At 37.3% G+C, this 19943-nt stretch overlaps 1 non-coding gene across 1 annotated transcript; it reads left to right on the top strand.

Annotated features, from left to right (window-relative positions):
* Positions 1–4884: 4884 nt before the first annotated feature.
* On the top strand, positions 4885–4991 carry LOC128281566 (small nucleolar RNA R71). The gene has a single exon (XR_008271800.1). It is a non-coding gene; the product is annotated as a small nucleolar RNA R71 (small nucleolar RNA).
* The last annotated feature ends 14952 nt before the right edge of the window (positions 4992–19943 follow it).

Below are 19943 nucleotides of genomic sequence, written 5' to 3'. Positions count from 1 at the left end.
ATAGATCAATCAGAATTTATTCGATCAAGATTATGAGAAAATCACTAAAGCACAAGACCAAATTCAGGAATTTGAGAATAATGCAAAAAGTTAGGTTTCATGTTCACCTCCCCACACTTAAGATGTACATTGCCCTCAATGTACAAAGATAGATTATTCAAAATAAAGAAAATCATAAGAGGAAAGGAGGTGAAACTCCCTGTTACATGGATGTGGAGCTTGATTCTGAGGATGGAGTGGTCGGTGAAAGTGGTAGCTGCAATTGTTCTTGGCTAGATGAAGAAATTGGGATGTTAAACATGGCACTCGTGAGGTATTGTTTCCCATTTGTTTCCTCATTCCGTAAAATATTCCTCGCAGCTTTGCTTGGAAGTCTGTAGAATAATGAAGAGCTTATTAAGAATTGGTGTGGAATAGAGCGTAGTGGGATTACTTGTTAGAAATACCAGAAAATGGAAAAAGTAAAATTTTATAATATAGATATGTCTTTCAAAATAAAATAAAATAATAAAAATGAAATGAAAATAAAAATCAAAAGAAAAACAAAAAGAAAATAAAATAAAATAAAAATAAGAATAAATAAAAAAATAGGAGTCAATGATCCTCGTCGGTGGGGCCCTCAGGTGGTGGTGCTAGAGTGGCGATGTGGAAGTGTTGGCATAGCACAGCTGCTGCATCATGGCCTGCATATCGTCTATCTGTCGGTTCCGTCGTCGACCTCGCTCGTGGATCATTTTGAACTATGTAGTACAATACTGCTCGAAATGGGCGAGTCGGTCGGAAAGGTGTGCCAATGAAGCAGCCGCATGAGCTGGTCGTTCCCTAGGTGGTGCGGTAGAAGGCTCCTCATGCTATGGGGAAACATCATCAGGGATATCCTCAAGATCCTCCTCGTCAATGGCATGAGAGAGACGGTACTGAGGAGGATCGGTCCCACGTCGGCGCTCGATCATCCTCATGTGTAACATAGTCGTGATGCCCTATGGGGACATCTGACCTATCAGGGTAAGCACTGATGACTAGGCCGCTGTGTTGAGGAGGCCGAAGTGTCTGGCAAGGTGTGTCACATAGGGGCCAATGGAGGTCTCTCCCTTCCTATGCCGCTCGGTCTGATGGCGAATGGCGAAAGCAATAAAGTATGCTAAGTCAGTCACGTGTGCATTCGCCATGCACCATAAATAGTTGGCGTTGTGGGTGTTGACGACACCGGTGCTCTCTCTCCTCCCGGTCAAGGTGTATGCCAATATGGCATGGAGATATCGTAAGGGGGGAGAGCTGAGGCCTTCGAGCGGCTAGGGTCGTAGGTGGGAGAGAGTGGTGCCAAAGCCTTCCAGCACAAGGAGGGGGAGATATGGATATTGTGTGGTAGTGCATTCATGTCCTCCTCCTCCATAAATTCATCGGTGTAAAGTCCCAGACTAACTCCAAACTCTGGGACACTCATCGCACGAACTAGACCGCCTAATCGGAAGTGAATGGTGCCTGGGTCGTCATTGTTCGTCATCACCACCTGTAAATGAAAAATAGAGCATAATTCTAAAGTTAGCTCTAAATAAGTGGGCTCGGTAATAGCGAAAACTGTCTCATGGATCTGTGGACAGTAGGGCATGGATGGCATTAGCAAGCTGGACTTGCTCTACGGTAGCCCAGTTGATGCAGCAACCTGTGGTGATGGGTTGTGCGCGTAGTATTTGAAATAGCTCCTCCTGCGAAGCTTGTGGAAAGTCAAGGAACAGGTGCCGAACTTCGGCTTAGCACACACCGAGCAAGAACCTGGTCCCCTACGTCTCTTTGATGATGGGACCGTGATTTTCTTTCCTCTCGATGACGACATAATGTACCTAAAAAATATATGAGCATTGATAGAATCCAAGATACATTAGCAGTTAAGCAAGAGGCCCAAAACTAGTATATGCTATTTAGTGGCTTAAATAATTCAAATATAGAAAGTTCTAAGGCAAATTCTTTACTTGTCTAAAGCAAAATATTACAATATCTATGTAAAGCATGTAGAATACTAATATAGTAATACAAATTGGAAAAATAAAGTTGAGAAAGTGAACTAAAGGCTGTTGTAAGGCAGTGCACGGGCGTGTGGCACGGGGATATAGCCGTGTGGAAGAAAAATGGAGGGTATAGAGAGGGGAAAGTGGGGATTAATCCAATGGGAATGGATTTCAGGGTGGTTTGAGGGTTAGGGAAATGAGAATCTTAGGAATGGTGGCTGGAATAAGAATTAGGGAGTGGAGAAGAGGAGTTTTCGGGTAGGATTTTGAAAGGGGGAAGAAGATGAACAGTGGTTTGTTTATATAGGAGATGGTCACACGGCCTAGGGCCACGCCCGTGTACTTTGAAGGTAAGCCCGTGTTTTTCAAATTTTTCAATTTAGGTCGTGCCCAGCTACTGTCCCACGCCCGTGTGTCTTGGGCGTGTGTGGCACACGGCCATGGCGCACAGCCATGCCTAGCTTTGTTCGCTTCTCCCACGCCCGTGTGTTATGGTAGCACGCCTGTGTATTGTTGTACACAGCGTAACAGAATCGAGCCTCATCCCTGGCACGCCCGTGGGTTTTCATTCCCACGCCCGTGTGTTCCTATCAAGTTCACCCACTGCCATGTCGCACGGCCATGGGGATTTATCGCACCCCGTGTTTTGGGGAAATCATGTCCTACTTCAACACGAGCGTATCGCACGGCCGTGTCTCTTCCCCTGTTTGGCCACGACTTTAGGCACGCCCGTGTGCTTGGCCGTGTGTGCTGAAAAACTTTGCAATTCAAAGATTAAGTTAATTGATTCGAAGTGTGAGAAAATAAAAATAAAAATAAAGAAATCAAAATTTGTCAGTGCTCGGGTTGCCTCCCAAGAAGTGCTTATTTATAGTCTAAGCTCGACTTACCTCTCTGTTGAATAATCATTGTGGTTCGAGGAATTCATACTCCTCATTCCTGTTGTCAATTTTAAAATAAGGTTTTAATCGGGTGTTGTTTACCTTAAAAGTGCCGAACTTGGGATGACTCACCTCCACTGTACCGAATGGAAAAATACTAAGTACCGTAAGAGGGATTTCCTCATTTGGTGTGGTAGTGACAATGTGAGGATCAACGGCATCTAGTAAGATTGTATCGCCAACCTTAAGTTGATTAGGAGAGGTATCGGGCTTGTTTTTGCGTAGTTTTGGTTTATCATGTGTTCTCGGTTTGTGTTCTCACCATTCGTCTACCTCCTCTATCCGTAGTCTTCGTTCTTCATGGACGTATTTGTTCTCTTCATGATAGTAGCGGACTGTCTCTATTGTCTTTGTTCGAGGAAGTTCCTGCAAGGACGATTGAATATTAGTTTTATCATCGACACTTTTTGTAGCATTATCTTGAGAGTCTTAGAGGTTTTGATTGAGTCGTGTGCTTGGAGTGTTACTGCGTCATCACCTGCACGAAGTGTTAGCTCTCTTGTGCCTACATTAATAATGATTCTGGCAGTTGCTAAAAATGGTCGTCCTAAAATTAAAGGTATCTCGTTATCCTCATCCATATCTAAGACAACGAAGTTTACTAGGTAAATAAATTTATTGAGAACGTCTTCAATAATACCCTTAGGAAATCTACCTGTTTTGTCAGCTAATTGTATGCTCATCCTAGTCTATTTGGGTTTACCGACACCTAGTCTTTTAAACATTTTGTACGGCATAACATTTATACTTGCTCCTAGATCAGCTAAAGCATTATTCACAGATAGACTACCAATTAAACAAGGAATTGTAAAACTCCCTGGATCTTTTAATTTGTTAGGTAGCTTATTCTTTAGAATAGCTGAGCAAACTGCATTGAGTTCCACATGTGATGTAACGTCTAATTTCCTTTTATTGCTTAGCAGTTCCTTTAAGAATTTTGCTGAGTTGGGCATCTGCGAAAGAACTTCAATAAAGGGTAAGTTAATATGTAATTTCTTTAAAAAGAGTTTGACAAACTTACCGAATTGTTCTTCTGTTCTGTCTTTTATCATCGCTTTAGGATATGGCACACAAGGTTCATGATTTGTACTTACCTATTTGGGATCATTATTTTTTACCTCTTCTCGTCCTTTGTTCATCGTGTTGTCTTGCTGTATTTCTGGCTCAGGTGCAATGAATCCTTCCTTATCTTAAGTGCTAATTGCATTGAGGTGTTCCTTCGGATTAGTTTCAGTATTACTTGGTAGGCTATCTTGTGGTCGTTCGGAGATTAGTTTGGACAGCTGGCCTATCTGAGTTTCGAGTCCTTGGATCGATGCTTGTTGATTCTTAAGTGCTGTCTCGGTATTTTGGAAATGGGTTTCTGACACCGAGATGAATTTAGAAAGCATCTCTTCAAGGTTTGGTTTTTTCTCCTATTGATAAGGTGGCTGTTGAAAACCCTGAGGATTTTGTGGCTTTGGATTTCCTTGACCTCCTCAAGAAAAATTTGGGTAGTTCCTCCAACCTGCATTATAAGTATTACTATATGGGTTATTTTGAGATCTAAAGTTATTATTACCCATATAGTGGACTTGTTCCTCTTCGGTTGTGGGATTGAAGGATTCATATTCTGTATGCACACCTCCTCCGCTTGAGTCACACCTCATTACTAGATGTACCTGCGTAGAACCAAGAAAACTATCAATCTTTTTATTGAGAAGTTCTACCGATTTGAGAGCATGGTGGTGAATCGATGTTATAGACGCCTAAATTTTTTTGTGGGCTTTGTCCTCATAACTTGCCACTGATAGTTATTTAGTGACATCTCATCTATAAATTCATATGCATCTTCCGGTGTTTTATTGTTGATGGTTCCACCAGCAGTTGCGTCAACCATTTGTCGAGTCGAGGGATTCAGACCATTGTGGAATGTTTGTACTTAAAGCCAAAGCGGTAACCCATGGTGAGGGCAACTTCTTAGTAAGTCCTTGTATCTTTCCCATGCATCGTAAAGTGTTTCTAAATCCATCTACACAAAAGAAGAGATACCAATACGTAATTTAGCTGTTTTAGCCGGCGGAAAATATTTTAATAAAAATTTCTTGGTCATTTGTTCCCAAGTAGTGATAGACCCTCACGGTAACGAGTTCAAACACTGCTTAGCTTTGTTTCTCAGTGAAAAGGGAAATAACAGAAGACGAATGGAATCATCAGAAACGCCATTGATTTTGAATGTATCGCAAAATTCAAGAAAATTCGCCAAGTGCGTGGTGGGATCCTCATCCTTGAAACCATCAAACTGAACAAATTACTGTATCATCTGAATTGTGTTAGGTTTTAGTTCGAAATTATTCGCAGCAATAGCAGGTCTAACTATACTAGACTCAGTTCCTGTTAAAGAAGGTTAAGCATAATCATACATAGTACGTGGAGCAGGATTTTGATTAGCTGCAATTGCAGGAGGCAGCTGATCGCCTGGGTTTTTAGCCATCTCGTCGGTTGGGGTTTGAGTATCGTCTTCTCGCTCGTTCTCTGTTTTTCGTAAACTACGTCTTATTTCTCTTTGATTTTTGCGAATTATACGATCGATTTCTTTGTCAAAAAGTAGTTGTCCTGATGGGTTTCTTCTAGTCATAAACTATAAAAACTTGCCAAGAGATAGAAAAAGTAAATTAATAAATAATAAAATAAAATAAATTTGCAAGAAAAATAAATGGCTAAAGTAATAAAAATTTAGTGTTCCTAATATTTCAGTTCCCCGGCAACGGCGCCAAAAACTTGATCGCGTGATTAGTAACAGGTAATAAATATTTATATTGAAGATCAAACATAGACTAACTATTATCACGATGAAAAGGCAAGTGCACCTATCGAACAATAGTATAGTAACGGCAAGACCGGGATATCGTACCCAAGGGAACCAAAAGTACTAGCAATAACTATCTTTTTATTATCTAGCCTAAGAATAAAAGGGTTTGTTTTAATTAACTAATTATTTAAACTAATTAACTGATTTAATTAAAGCAAAGAGAAAATTTGGAAAAAGACGTGAAGAAAAGCAATTGATAAAGACGACACCCAAGGAGGAATCCACATAGATTTCACTTGTTATCTAACTCTGAACCGGACGATTTATTCACTTGACTTGTTCTGTAGAGATCCCTAAGTTAAGTTATTATCCCTATTCAAGACTAATAATGTCTAATTCCTAGATTGAATAATCGAGACTTTTCTCTAATTAACATTCTAAGGTTGCATTAACTCGATCTATGGATCCCCTTATTAGGTTTCACCCTAATCTGGCAAAATCTCGTAACCCTATTTCTAGGCATTCGATTAACTCTGCTTAATTATGCCAAATCTATTCTTAGGCAAGGTCTATTCCTCCTTTGCATAAGCACATCAAATCATGAATTAATACCCGGAATATTAACTCAAGCATTAAGAACACATAATTAAGAACAAATCAAGTATTTACCATACAGTTCAAATAATAATAACAAGATCCATCATAGGTTTTATCCCCCTTAGGTATCTAAGGGGTTTAGTTCATAATAAAATTAGAGTACATCTCAAAAGTATGAAAATAAAAAAACATAAAGAAAACTCTAAAACCCCTGAAGGAATTCTGAGAGAGATCTTCAGTCTTGGAGTAGCTCCTGATTTTGAGATGGATTGTCTGGCTTCCTTCAAGTAATTCCCGACCAGTGGTCCTGTATTCTAGAAAAGTTCTGGAAAAAGCGGCCTCTTTCTATGTCACACTTGGGGTGTTTATATAGGCTTTGGATTGGCTTTCTTCCTCCCTAAGTACCCTTTTCCATGTAAAATACAACTCGTTGAAAAAGGGACACGCCCGTGTGCCACAACCGTGTGAAGTGATTACCAGGCTGTGTTCGATCCATTGAATTGCACAGGGCCGTGTTGGCTCAATGGCCAGGCCGTGTGAATCGTGAAAACCTTGGTCGACACCCCTGAAGGCCACGGGAGTGTGAGATGCCCGTGTCGCAAGGCTTAGGCCATGTCATCTTCTTAATTTGGTCCTTTTTTGTCCCTTCGTAGCTCGTTTTTGGCTCCTTTCGACTCTTGGTGCTCTCCTGGGTACAAAACATGAAATAATCGAATTAAGAGCACCAAAATCCACAAATCTAGTAATAAACATCCATAATTAAACTAAGTATTTGGGGCGTAGTTATGTATAATTTGGCGTTTATCATGTACCTAAAGACGATAAGCTTATTTTATGGATTTTGCATGAGGCACATAGTGGTTGCTTATCTATCTATCCAGGTAGTGTTAAAATGTATAATGACCTGAAGAAAATGTATTGGTGGTCGGGAATGAAAAGAGACATTTCAGAGTTCATTTCTAAGTGTCTAGTTTGTCAGCAAGTGAAGGCTGAACACCAAGTACCTTCAGGTTTGCTTCAACCCGTAATGGTTCTTGAGTGGAAATGGGACTCGATAACCATGGATTTCGTGTCAGGGTTGCCTTTGACGCCAAAGAAAAAGGATTGTTTGGGTTGTTGTTGATAGGCTCACAAAGTCAGCACATTTTATCTAGGAGCGTACCGACTACTCGCTTGATAAACTAGCCGAGTTGTATGTTTCTGAAATTGTAAGACTTCATGGAGTGCCTTTGTCGATTATCTCGGGTAGAGATCTGAGATTTACCTCACGGTTCTAGAAGAAGTTACAAGAGGCATTAGGGACGAAATTAAATTTTAGCATGGTTTTGCATTCGTAAACTGACAGCCAGTCAGAGTGAGTAATTTAGATTCTTGATGACATGTTGCGGTGTTGTGTTCTTGAATTCCAAGGTAGTTGGGAAAAGTATTTACCGCTGGTAAAGTTTGGCTACAACAATAGTTATCAGTCAAGTCTGACAATGGTGCCTTATGAGGCTTTGTATGGACGTAAGTGTCGAAAGCCCTTATATTAGATTGAACTTAGAGTGGGTCAGGTTCATAGGGTCGGCTTAGTCAGAGAAACCGAAGAAAAAGTAAAGGTTATTAGAGATTGCTTTAAAGCGACTTCGGATAGACAGAAATCTTATGCTGATTTAAAACTAAAAGAAATTGAATTTTAAGTCGGTGATAAGGTATTTCTAAAAGTGTCCCTGTGGAAGAAAGTTCTCCTATTCGGTAAGAAAGGAAAATTAAGTCCGCGGTTTATTGGACCGTATGAGGTGACGAAGAAAATTGGACCAGTAGCATATCGACTTGCCTTGCCATTCAGGTTAGAAAAGATCCACAATGTTTTCCATGTGTCGATGTTGCGTTTGTAACATCTTGATTTTGGGCTTAGTCGGAACAGTAGTTTTGGGACCACAAATCTGATGAGCAAAATTTCATTTTAATTATATTTTTATGGTCTACGATTTCACAAAATGATTTCGTGAAAATTTAGTTCAAAAATTTCGATGTTTGAGCACTCAATTTAGTAAAAAGGACTAAATTATAAAAAGTGAAAAAGTTGAGTTTTACATGTTAGAGGTGTCTAATTGTCATGAAATTTTAAATGGGAGGTCCTTAAATGATAATTAAACCATTGTATAACTTTTGGGACAAAAATGGCCTTGTTTGGGTAAAATTTGAAAGAATAGTAAAAAGGGCATTTTGGTCATTTACGGGTAAAATGAATTAAAAGACAAATTTTAAACCCCAAATGTGTCCCGTTCTTCTTGTTACAGCAGAATGTACCAAGATTAGCCATGGTTAGGGTTTGGCCAAGCTTCCAGGCTTAATAGTAAGTGATTCCGAGCTCCATTTTTAATGTTTTATGTATTTTTGAAATCTCAGTAACATGATCTGCTCATTTCTACCATTATTTTGAGCTAGGATTTATGTTTAAAAAATTACCCATGAATGATATGCATGTATTTTGATGTTTAATGATAGACTATGAAGCTTGAAATTGTGTTAAACAACTTTTGCTAAGCGATTTTACTTGAAAACAAGTAAAACGACATAATTGGTAAAAATACCTAACGTTCATAAGTACATGTTAGAGTGAGAATTTGATGTTTCCATAGAAGGGAAAAATGATCAGCATGTCATAAAACATAAGAAAATAGGAAGAAGTTTAATTTCCAAACCTTGGGGCAAAAGTGAAAAATCCAAAAGTTTAGGGGTCAAAATGAAAATTTTTAAAAATATGATTTTAAGACCCATATGAATATTGTGACTAATTATTAGGCTAAATGTGATATTATAGATCAAGGAAATCGAGATTTGGGCTTAAATCGGGAAAATACAAGGTTATGGACTAGAATGGTAAATTCCCATTTCTGGATCCGAGGTAAGTTTGTATGTAAATAATTTATCAATTATTTTTATTTTATTATATTTTGTTATCATATGAAATGTGGCTGCCTATAGAATGATTTTTTGTTGTAAATTGCAAATTGAAAAAGGACTATGAATAAATTGTAACATGTTGGAAAGTGAGTAATTTCCCAGTTGAGCCTTCAGAATAGAAACGATACGAATGATATATTGTGAGGTCATGTGTGCAGTACTAAGTGCAGGATACTACGTGTACCAGATTATTGGTCGCATGTGTAGTACTAAGTGCAGGCTACTACGTGTATCAGATGGTTAGGTCACGTGTGTAGTACTAAGTGCAGGCTACTACGTGTCTGCGGATAATTGGTCGCATGTGTAGTACTAAGTGCAAGCTACTATGCGTGCTAGATAGCTTTGGCTACAAGTGTGAAAATATGCGAACAAGCGAGTATCGTTATTATTCAAGAGTTCAACGGAAAATTGATTAAGTAAAAATATATGTGAACATGATTATATGATGAATAAGTGCGGTATATGTTTAAGTAAATTTTGAGCAATATGCTCGATATTTGAGTGAACTTCGATAAGAGAAAATGGATTAAGTGAAATTATGTAAGAGTGAATTTTAGTAGTAAAACAGTGTTGGACAGCAACAATTGTGTGAATTTGAAAATTCACCAAAAATTGTGTAAGTTGAATTAAATTTCAAATAAATTATGGAATTAAATCTTAATGAGTATATTATGGAATTAAATCTTAATTAGTATATGTTCATATAAAAAAAGCAGGAGGAGCAAAAGAGTTATATATTATGTGATATTATAATTTTTGTGAGACAGTGTTAGAATGAATTTGAGATCCCCTGTTCTAACTTGGAAAAATTGTTAAAAATTGTAGAAAAATAATTATGGGTTATAATTTATATTTTTAGAATCCTCAATGAGTCTACTTTCAGGAGAAAGAGACGGGAACATTATCTGAGTCTTGTACTATGAGATAAATAAATTGTAGTGAAACAGGGGAGAATTTGAATAATAAACTATACTTATTGGCTGGACCAAAAATTCTGAAAATTTTATGGTGGAAAGATATTGTGACAACCCGAATTAGGGCCTAATCGGAATAGTGGTTTCGTGACCACAAATTTGAGATAGAAATAATTGTTTTATAATTATTTTGGGGTTTATGATATGATTTCATGATTTCGTGAAAATTTCATGATGAAATTCTGTGCATTGCGCGCTTAAGTTGAGATTAGGGACTAAATCGAATAAATTGTAAAACTCGTGTTTTAGAAGTTTTCAGTATGAAATTGCTTTGGGATATTAACTAGGAGGTCTTAAATAGCAATTTGACCCATTCTTAAGTTATGGACAAAAGCTGGACATGGAGGGAATTTTTTTGAAAGTTTAGTAGTAAGGGCATTTTGGTCATTTGTATATTAAATGAAATAAAATGGGAAAAATAACACAAAATTGGTTATCATCTTCATTAGTTTCTGCCGAAAATTGCTTTCCTCCATAGCTAGGGTTTCTTCAACTTTCAAGCTTCATAGTAAGTGATTTTAAGCCCCGTTTTTAATGTTCTTCACATTTTTGAAATCCTCGTAGCTTGATTACTTATTTCTACCATTATTTTGAGTTAGGGTTTATGTTTAAAAATTTACCCATGAATGATAGGCATGTATTTTTTTGTTTTATGGTAGAATATGAATGTTTGAAGTTAGGAGAACAATCTTTTCTAAGCGATTTTAAGAAAACGAACAAAAGCAAGCATAATCGATAAAAATACCTATTGTTCATAACTATGTGTTAGAGTGAGAATTTGATGTTTCCATAGAAGTGAAAAATGATCAGTAGGTCATTAAACATAAGAATAAGGGCTGAAATTAAATTTTCGAGCCTTGGGGAAAAATCGTAATTTTGTAAAAGTTAGGGGGCAAAAATGTAATTTTTTTATAATGTGATTTTTGGATTAAAATAAATAGTTCGAGTGTTAAATGAGCTAAATATGTTGTTATAGATCAAGAAAGGCGTGGAATCGACCTCGAACGAGGGAAGGAGAAAGTTTTGGACTAAATTGCAAAATTCCCATATTTTGCACCGAGGTAAGTTTGTATGTAAATAATACATTAATTTCATTTACATTCTTATATTTCAGCCTATTATATATATATACTAGCTGATGTTGAAGTATAAATCGACTATTGGAAGAATAGAAATAAGTAATAGAGAGAGAGATCCTGGTTGAACATTCGGAAAGATCGAATAAAATAGAGGGAGCGTAGCTAGGTCACATGTATGGTGTCGAGTGCACATCATGTGTACAAGAAAGCTACGAGATACTATGTAGTAGCTAGGTCACATGTGTGATACGGGATGTATCCCATGTAGATAAGAGAGCTACGTGAGAGATAAATGTAGCTAGGTCGCATGCGTGATTCCAAGTGAAGGACACCATGTAGACAAGAGAGCTACGAGACAAATCGGCTAGGTCGCATGAGTGGTACTAAGTGTTCACCATGCGTACAAGAGAGCCGAATTAAATGAAATATGATGGTGGGGCTGTGTGCTGAAACCATCAAGTATCGAGGATTAATCCGAATTGTTCAACAGGATGGTTTTGTGGTGACATTGTAGTCATGGACCTACACTTGTGATGTATGAAATGTGGTGAAAATGATTTGTGGTATATATATATGTAAGTTAAAATGAGGTTAGTATAAAGAATGTGTGAAAGAGTAAAATTAGCATTAAAACTGTTTTGGACAGTAGCAGTGACGTGATTTTAAAAATTCATCAAAAATAGAAGGAATTTAATTAGAGGTTGAATGAGATGTGAAATTAAATCTTAATGAGTCTATTTTCATATAAAAGAAACAGAGCAAGCAAAGGAATTCTATATTTTGAGATATTTACAATTACGTGTGACTTGCTCAGGATGACTATGTGATCCCCTGTTCCAACTTTGAAAAATCATTAAAAATTTAAAAAAAAAAATTAAGAAATATAGTTTATATGCCTAAATTCCTTATTGAGTCTAGTTTTAAATGAAACAGGTTTATGGTTATTTGAATTGTGTACTGAGAGAAATTCAATTCGTAGTGAACAGAGGTCAGATCAGTTGAGTTGTGTAACAGGGGGAAACTTTAACTAATAAAATGTACTAATTGGCTGAACTAAAAATTCTAGAAAAAAATTAGTTAGAATTTTTATGATTCTAGATTCAGGGAAATTTTACGGATTTGAATTTCGAGTTTCGTAACTCGATTTATGATTTATTTAGTGATCATGACGCAGGAGGGACAGCTTGATCAAATTGGAGTAAACAGTAAAATTAAAAATATGATATAATTGAGTTATGTTGTAAACATATTAGATTCCTTATTTGTTATTTATATACTTACTTACTAAGCTATAAGCTTACTTTCTTTTCTCTCCTTGGTCTTATAGTGTCATCCAGCTAGCACAGGAGTTAGAGATCGTAGAAGATCTGCCCACACTATCAATACTCTTGGTATCTGAACTCAACATTTTGAAATATGGCATGTATAGCAGACTTAGTTATTTTGTTACGTGTCATAATTGTCTAGGTTTAAATTACTACTTATAGTATCAAACTAATCATTTTGTACGAAGCCTTTGAAATTGGTTTGTATTGTTAATGGCATATGTTATAATGATCTATGATCAAATTGCACGCCATATTTTTGTTGGGTTTTATTTAATAGTATATACTATAGTTTGTTAATACCTCGTACCCTGTTCCGGCGACGGATACGGGTAAGGGGTGTTACAGATATATGAGTCTAGTTTCTGGAAAAATTTACGGATCTTAATTTTCAGTTCCTTAACTCCAAATATAAATGATTTAGTGACTATGACTCAAGAAATTAGCTTAACCAGAACATGTCTAAATGTACAATTGAGTTAGTTTTACTATGGAAAGCATGTTAGTAAATTGCTTATTATTTTTATGCGAGTTTACTAAGTGTAAAGCTTACCCCCTCATTTCTATTTCTTTTAGTGTTGTCAGGTTAACTCGAGGTTGGAGATCGTCGGAGGCAGCATCACACTATGAAGCCAACACCTTGACAGTATAAACACATATGCTAGAATTATCAAGTGAGTGGCATGTATAGGGACCTAGTTTTTATAACATGTGTTATTATGATTTGGCCAAATATATTGGTCTTTAGTGAGTAAATGATTCTAACTTATAAATCTAGCTATTCATGTTATGTCTGATATTGGTGATGTGCATATGCTTGTTTTCCATGCATGGTTGGTAATATGTTATGTGTTGTTGTGAATGTTTAAGTTCGTTAACGCCTTAAACCCTGTCCCAACGTTGGATACGGGTGAGGGGTGTTACAGCGTCGTTATCGTTCGGATCCTTCGCACGTTCTTTCGTCAGCAGAGGTTGAGATTCGTTCAAATATGACTTAGGGCAAAAAGCCGGTTAAGATTTTGGCTCGAGAGGTTAAGCAATTAAAGAAAAAGAGTGTAGCACTTGTGAAAGATTTGTGGCATAGACATGGAGTCGAAGAAGCCACATGGGAGCCCGAGGAGACTATGAGAGACCAATACCCAAATCTTTTTGCTGGTAAGATTTTTGGGGACGAAAATCCTTGAGGGGGAGAATTGTAACAGCTCGAGTTTAGGCCTAGTGGAATAGTGATTTCGGGACCACAATTCTGGAGTAGGAGAAATAATTATTATTATTATTTTGGTGTTATTATATGAGTGCACGAAAATTTTGGTGAATTAATTTTAGCGATTGGGAGCTCAATTACCAAAAAAGGACTAAATCGTATAAAGTGAGAAAGTTTTGTTCTACTAACTAAAGCTGTCAAATAGCTATGGAGCATTAAAGTAGAGGTCCTTATTGAGTAAATAAACCAATAAAATGTTAGTGGCTGGACATGGAGCCTTATTCATGGGTAGTCAAAGGGTAGGAGACTTAATTTATAAATAAATAATAAACTTAAAGGCTAGCTATCATCTTTTTCTCTTCTTCTCTTCTCCACCAAAATTTTCAGCAAGAAAGGGGTTTTTGAAAGCTTAAAAATTTTAGCCATCAAGTTCTCTCATATGTAAGTGATTTTGACGACTTTTCTTGATAATTTTTGTAATTTTGGGACCCTTGTAGCATAAGCTATCTAATGAGGGACTATTTTGCAAAATGGTTGAGAGTCTAGGGTTTTGCCATTAAAGCAATTATGTGGTTAGCTAAAATTTTATGGAAGAAAATGAATCTTGGTTGTTAACTTTTGTAAAAGGGTTTCATGAAAACACCTAAATGGGCTACTTTGTAAAGCTTGTAAAATAGGTGGTAATTGTGTGAAATGTTTGAAATTGTGTTTCTATAGGTATAAAAAGAGTTCGGCTAGGCTTGGTTAATGAGGAAACTCGATAAAAATTGATTTACGAGCCTAAGGGAAAAATTATAATTTTTGTAAAGTTAAGGGCAAAACAGTCATTTTGCTGAATTGTGTATTGTAGAATGTTTTTATTAATGTGATGATTAAATGAGTGAAATTTTATTATTATATATCAAGAAATACGCAATCCGGACATAGACCGGGGAAAAGCCAAGCAAGCGGATTAAATACAATTAGTCGCCTACATTTTGTATATCGACGTAAGTTGTACGTAAATAATGTAATTTATTTGTATTTATGTATTGTATAATTAATATGGCATAAATTGTGGGCTATTGCTGTGAATGTGCATGATGAGAATTGATGTAGTAGAGACTCCCGGTTAAACTTTAGGAACAATTTAGATATCCAAGCCATGACATTTGGGTGATGTATATGTCAGTGTAGGACCTGTCTGAGACATGGCATCGACACAGATAAGTGAGAGCTAGTGTAAGACCTATCTGGGACATGGCATCAGCTTGAGGTGTGTTAGTGTAAGACCTGTCTGGGATATGGAATCGACATAGATAAGTGAGAGCCAGTATAAGACCTGTCTAAGGCATGGCATTAGCCTCAATGTATGTAAGTTAGTATAAGACCTGTTTGGAACATGGCATCGACTTAGATGTGAGAGCCAGTGTAAGACCATGTTTGGAACATGGCGTAGACGTCGTACCCTATGTTTGAGATGTGGTGATTATCCTGTGGTATTCCAAATGGTTCAACAAGAAGTTTATGGTTTATGTCAAAATGATAGCGCTTATGACCATGTTGTTAGTGGTACATGTACTTAAATGAAATTGATGATATGTGAACTCTATTCTTATTGTATGAATAGCGAGGAATGAACATGAGTACGATTTGTTATGAACAATTACTCTTTATGCCAGTTATGATTTATTGGGAGTATGATCACATGTGGTAACATAGTTGTTATTTGGATATTTACAGGCAAGTTACTAAGCTTTGTGCTCACCCTTTTCCTTTCCATTTTCTTGTAGTGTCACCAAATCAGCCCGTAGATCAAAGAACGTCAGAGGCATCACTCACGCTATCATTCTGAGCTTTTGGTATAGTTAGTTTTATTAACTTGAGTAGGGCATGTATAGGGATTGAGTCTTTTTGTTATGTGTCATATTGTTAAGTTAGCCAATTGTGTTGGCATGGGACGAAAACCTTCTTTTTGTATAAGGCCATGGTTAATGGTTAATATTCATTATTGATAATTGCAAATGATATGCTTCCCTAGATGAGCAAATTTATGAATGATCAAGTGCATGTTCAGTTGTTACAGTGTTATAAGGTTTGCATTTGAATGTCACGTTGTAGTTGATTTAGTCTTATATTGCTGTGCAAATGTGACAGCCTTAAAACGACCCTAGTCAGAATGTGGTTTCGGAACCACAAAACCGAGGCATAAAAATAATTTGATATTTATTTTGATGCCTATAATATGTGTTAACTCATGTGTGACATTTTGATGCTTTAATTTAGAGTTATAAATGTGAATTTCACCAGAAAGGACCTAGTAGAAAACTTTGAAAGTATGATGGGGAAATGTATGATGACTAATTAAAGCATGCATGCAAAACAATGGCCTTGCATGTCAAATACCCCCTTTTTACAAGTGATGGCTGGCCATGACAAGGGAGTATGGGCTAAACATGTCATGAAACATGTTTTGTTGGTGCATTAGGGGGAAACAATAAACAAATAAGCATGGGTAGTAAAAAAAAAAAATGTGTGTGTGTGAGTGAAACCCCCCCATTGCCGTACATGGAAGAAAAGAAAAGAAAATAATTTTGCTCATCCATTTCATTCTCTCTTGACCAAAAATACTAGAGGGGAAGGGAGGAATTTTGCTTCATGCTTGGGTTGGAAGAGGATTAGGAAGAGGTTTGGCTATATTTGCATCAAGATTAAGGTATGTTTGATGTTGTGCCATGAGATTCATGCATATTTTTGGTTGTTAACTTGATGTTCTTATTAGCCTATGGTTCAAATCTTTGTTATATCATGGGGATGGTATTTGGCCAAGGTGGATTTTGAGTTAATGCCATTGCATGTTAAATATGAAGCTTGATGATGATACATGTGATGGTGGATTGAGGACTCTTAGATTTTCTTTGAGCGTTTTTGAATGATATACTAAGTTCTTTGTGTAATCATGACCAAAATTATGGTGTTGTGATGTATTCGCCATGGTGCATCCCCAAGTGTGATTTATGCTCTTTGCATGGAGAGTAAGATTTGTGTTTCAAATCATGTTCATGTTTAGTTACAATCAACTTGAGATTCGGCTCTAGCATACATATATGTATATATGTTTGAGCATGATGTATTGGTATGACGTATATACTATCTTAAGGTATATACTTACTTATGATGATGTTTTGGTTATGAAGGAAATGATAGATGTGTATTGAGTTACAATATGGAAAGGTATTAGTTAGTAAAATGTATGCTGTTTTGTGTGGTAATAAGTGCATAAATGGCCTCAACATGGACATGCATATTCGGCCACATGAAGGGAAATTGGTGAGCATGTATTCGGTTAGAGGCAACCATATTGAAGCCTTATCTTGGCTTAGATTGTTGACCAAATGGGTAATAAGTGAGGATGGTTGCCGAATATACAAACATACATATGCATGTGTAATTGAATTATGAATGTTTAGCAAGAGGGTTAAACTAGTTGATTTATTGATTAAGCTCAAGGAGTTAAAGAAGGAGAATCAAGCAAGGGAAAGACGAAGGTCATCGAGTAGCCGACTTGGACTGTTTTACCCAACACAAGGTAAGTCATTAAGCGTATATTTGGTGTTGATTTAAATGATCAATATATATATGCAAATGTGTTTAAATGAGTTGGTGTGTAAATGGAAATGTATGTGTATGGAATGATGCCATTGTTGAATGTATAAAGGCAGCAAAATACATAAGGTATTGGTCTCGGCACTAAGTGTGCGGGTATAAATGGACACGGTGACAAGATTGGCACTAAGTGTGCGGGTTTAAAATTGTACAGCACTAAGTGTGCGAGTTTGATTGTATAGCACTAAGTGTGCGAGTTGAATACATATAGCACTAAGTGTGCGGATTCACTATATGTTCTTGCATTACAATTGGCAATCGAGTGTGCGACATTATCGAGCTAATCCGGACAGCGGATCGGGTAAGTACCTCGAGCTCTTGTGAATAGAAAATATGTTCATGCTCGGGGTTGAATTTGGTAAGCCTTAAATCTATGTGATGATTGAAATTGTATGGTTGTGCTGGAAATTGAGTTAATGTGTAAAAATGCTTGATTATCTTGTTGTGTAGAATATGAAATGTGGATGTATGAATTGGTGCGAGATTGGACCGAAAGGTCCGAGGTATTATGGTATAGATTCGATATGGACGAGTACCTAGCCTCATTTGTTGTACATGTAGTAGTAACTTTATCGGTGGATTGACGAATGCTTATGACTTCTTGAGTTGTAAACTCACTCGGTGTTTTCTTGTCACCCATTTTAGGTCTCTTGGACTCGTATTGTTGCATGCTCGGAACCGTCGTTGAAGTCATCACACCGGCTGAAATCTTGTGGTATTGTTTTTTTGTTGTTGAAGAACATTTGGCATGTATAGGCTATTATATTTTGTCGAATTGTGGGTTGTAAACTTTAAGCCATGTGAAAATGGCCCATGTGGTTGTCGAGTGGGATGCTAGAACCTATAGCCACGAGTCTTAGAAACTCAAATTTTGTTAAGGTGGCCATAATTTGTGTCATGTATGATGGATGATTAAGGCCAAGGAAAAATTCATGAAATTGGCATAGTCTACTGCAGTAACTGTTGCGGACAGCAGCAGTGAGATGAGATTGAAAAATCCCTAAAAATAGTAGAAGTGGAATTAATAGCTAAAAAAATTACGTACTCGAAGCTTGATGGGTCTATTTTCATATGGATGAAAAAAAACGACCATATGAGCTGTATTTTAAGAGATATTAAAGTTCTCGTGAAACAGTGCCAGAACGGTTTCTGGATCCCCTATTCCGACTTTGGAAAATCATTGTAAATTAACCAGAGATAATTAGGAGTCATGCCATATATGTGTAGATTCCTCTCTGAGTCTAGTTTCTAAAGAAACAAACGACATCAGTATTGAATCCCTGTACAGGGAGATATCCAATTCGTAACGCACAAAGGTCAGTGTAGTCAATCCCTGCAACAGGGGAGAATTTAACTAATAAAATATACTAATTGGCTTGACCAAAAATTATATAAAAAATCCTGTAGATGGACATATGAGTCTAGTTTCAGGGAAAAATTACGAAACTTATTTTCGAGTTGTAAAACTCAAGATATGATTTTTGAAGCGACTAGTACACAGATTGGCAGCTTGTCTGGGAAATTCTCAATAAGTGGTTTGAACTCTGTTAACACCTCGTGTTCGACTCCGGCGACGGTCTCGGGTTCGGGGTGTTACAATTTTATTGGTATCAGAGCTATGGTTTAGTCGGTTCTAGGACTACCATAGCGCGTGTGAGTCTAGCTATACATGCCAAATTGTTAGCGCTTAATAATGTGATGACTTCTGACGGTTGAAATTTTTGTTTTGATTAGCAAATGGAACCCGGGGTAGAGAGACCCTTGGCGGATGACGTTGAAAGTGTAGCGGCTGCTCCTGCGCAAGGGACACCGCCTGTTGAGCCTCAGTCATCCGCGAATAATCAAGATGAAGGGGCAAAACAAGCCTTCTTCACCATGATGAATGAGTGGGTCGCATAATATGCCCGAACCAATCCTACTGTCCAACCATTCCCAAAATTTAAATAATCCACCCCAAGAGCCCGCAATGCCTCCGATTCATCGATCCTGTGAGGTGAGTAAACCACCGTGGACTTGATTAGGAAGCGTGGGGCGAGGAGTTCAAGGCCATAGTTCTTGATGATGCCGAAAAGGCCGAGTTCGCTCGATAACACCATTAGAGTGTTAGATGAGCTGTCATGCACACCGACGAATGTCTTAAGTGTGCTATATCCTTGTTATGAGACTCGACTTACTATTGGTGGAGGACTTTAATTTCCATAGTCCCAAATGAATGAGTTACTTGGGATTTCTTCCAATCCAATTTGAAAGAAATACATTAGTCAACGGTTCATCGATCGAAGCGTAAGGAATTCTTGGAACTCAAGCAAGGCGGATGATCAGATCTGAATCTGAACATGAGTTCGTAAGACTTAGTCGGTATGCTCGGGAGTGTGTGGCTGATGAGGTTGCGATGTGCAAAAGATTTGAAGAAGGATTGAATGAAGAGTTAA

Source organism: Gossypium arboreum, chromosome 1 (genome assembly GCF_025698485.1).
Source record: "Gossypium arboreum isolate Shixiya-1 chromosome 1, ASM2569848v2, whole genome shotgun sequence".
Classification (NCBI taxonomy): domain Eukaryota; kingdom Viridiplantae; phylum Streptophyta; class Magnoliopsida; order Malvales; family Malvaceae; genus Gossypium; species Gossypium arboreum.
The sequence above is the reverse complement of the archived record's forward strand: the minus strand, read 5'-3'. Positions and strand labels throughout refer to the sequence as shown.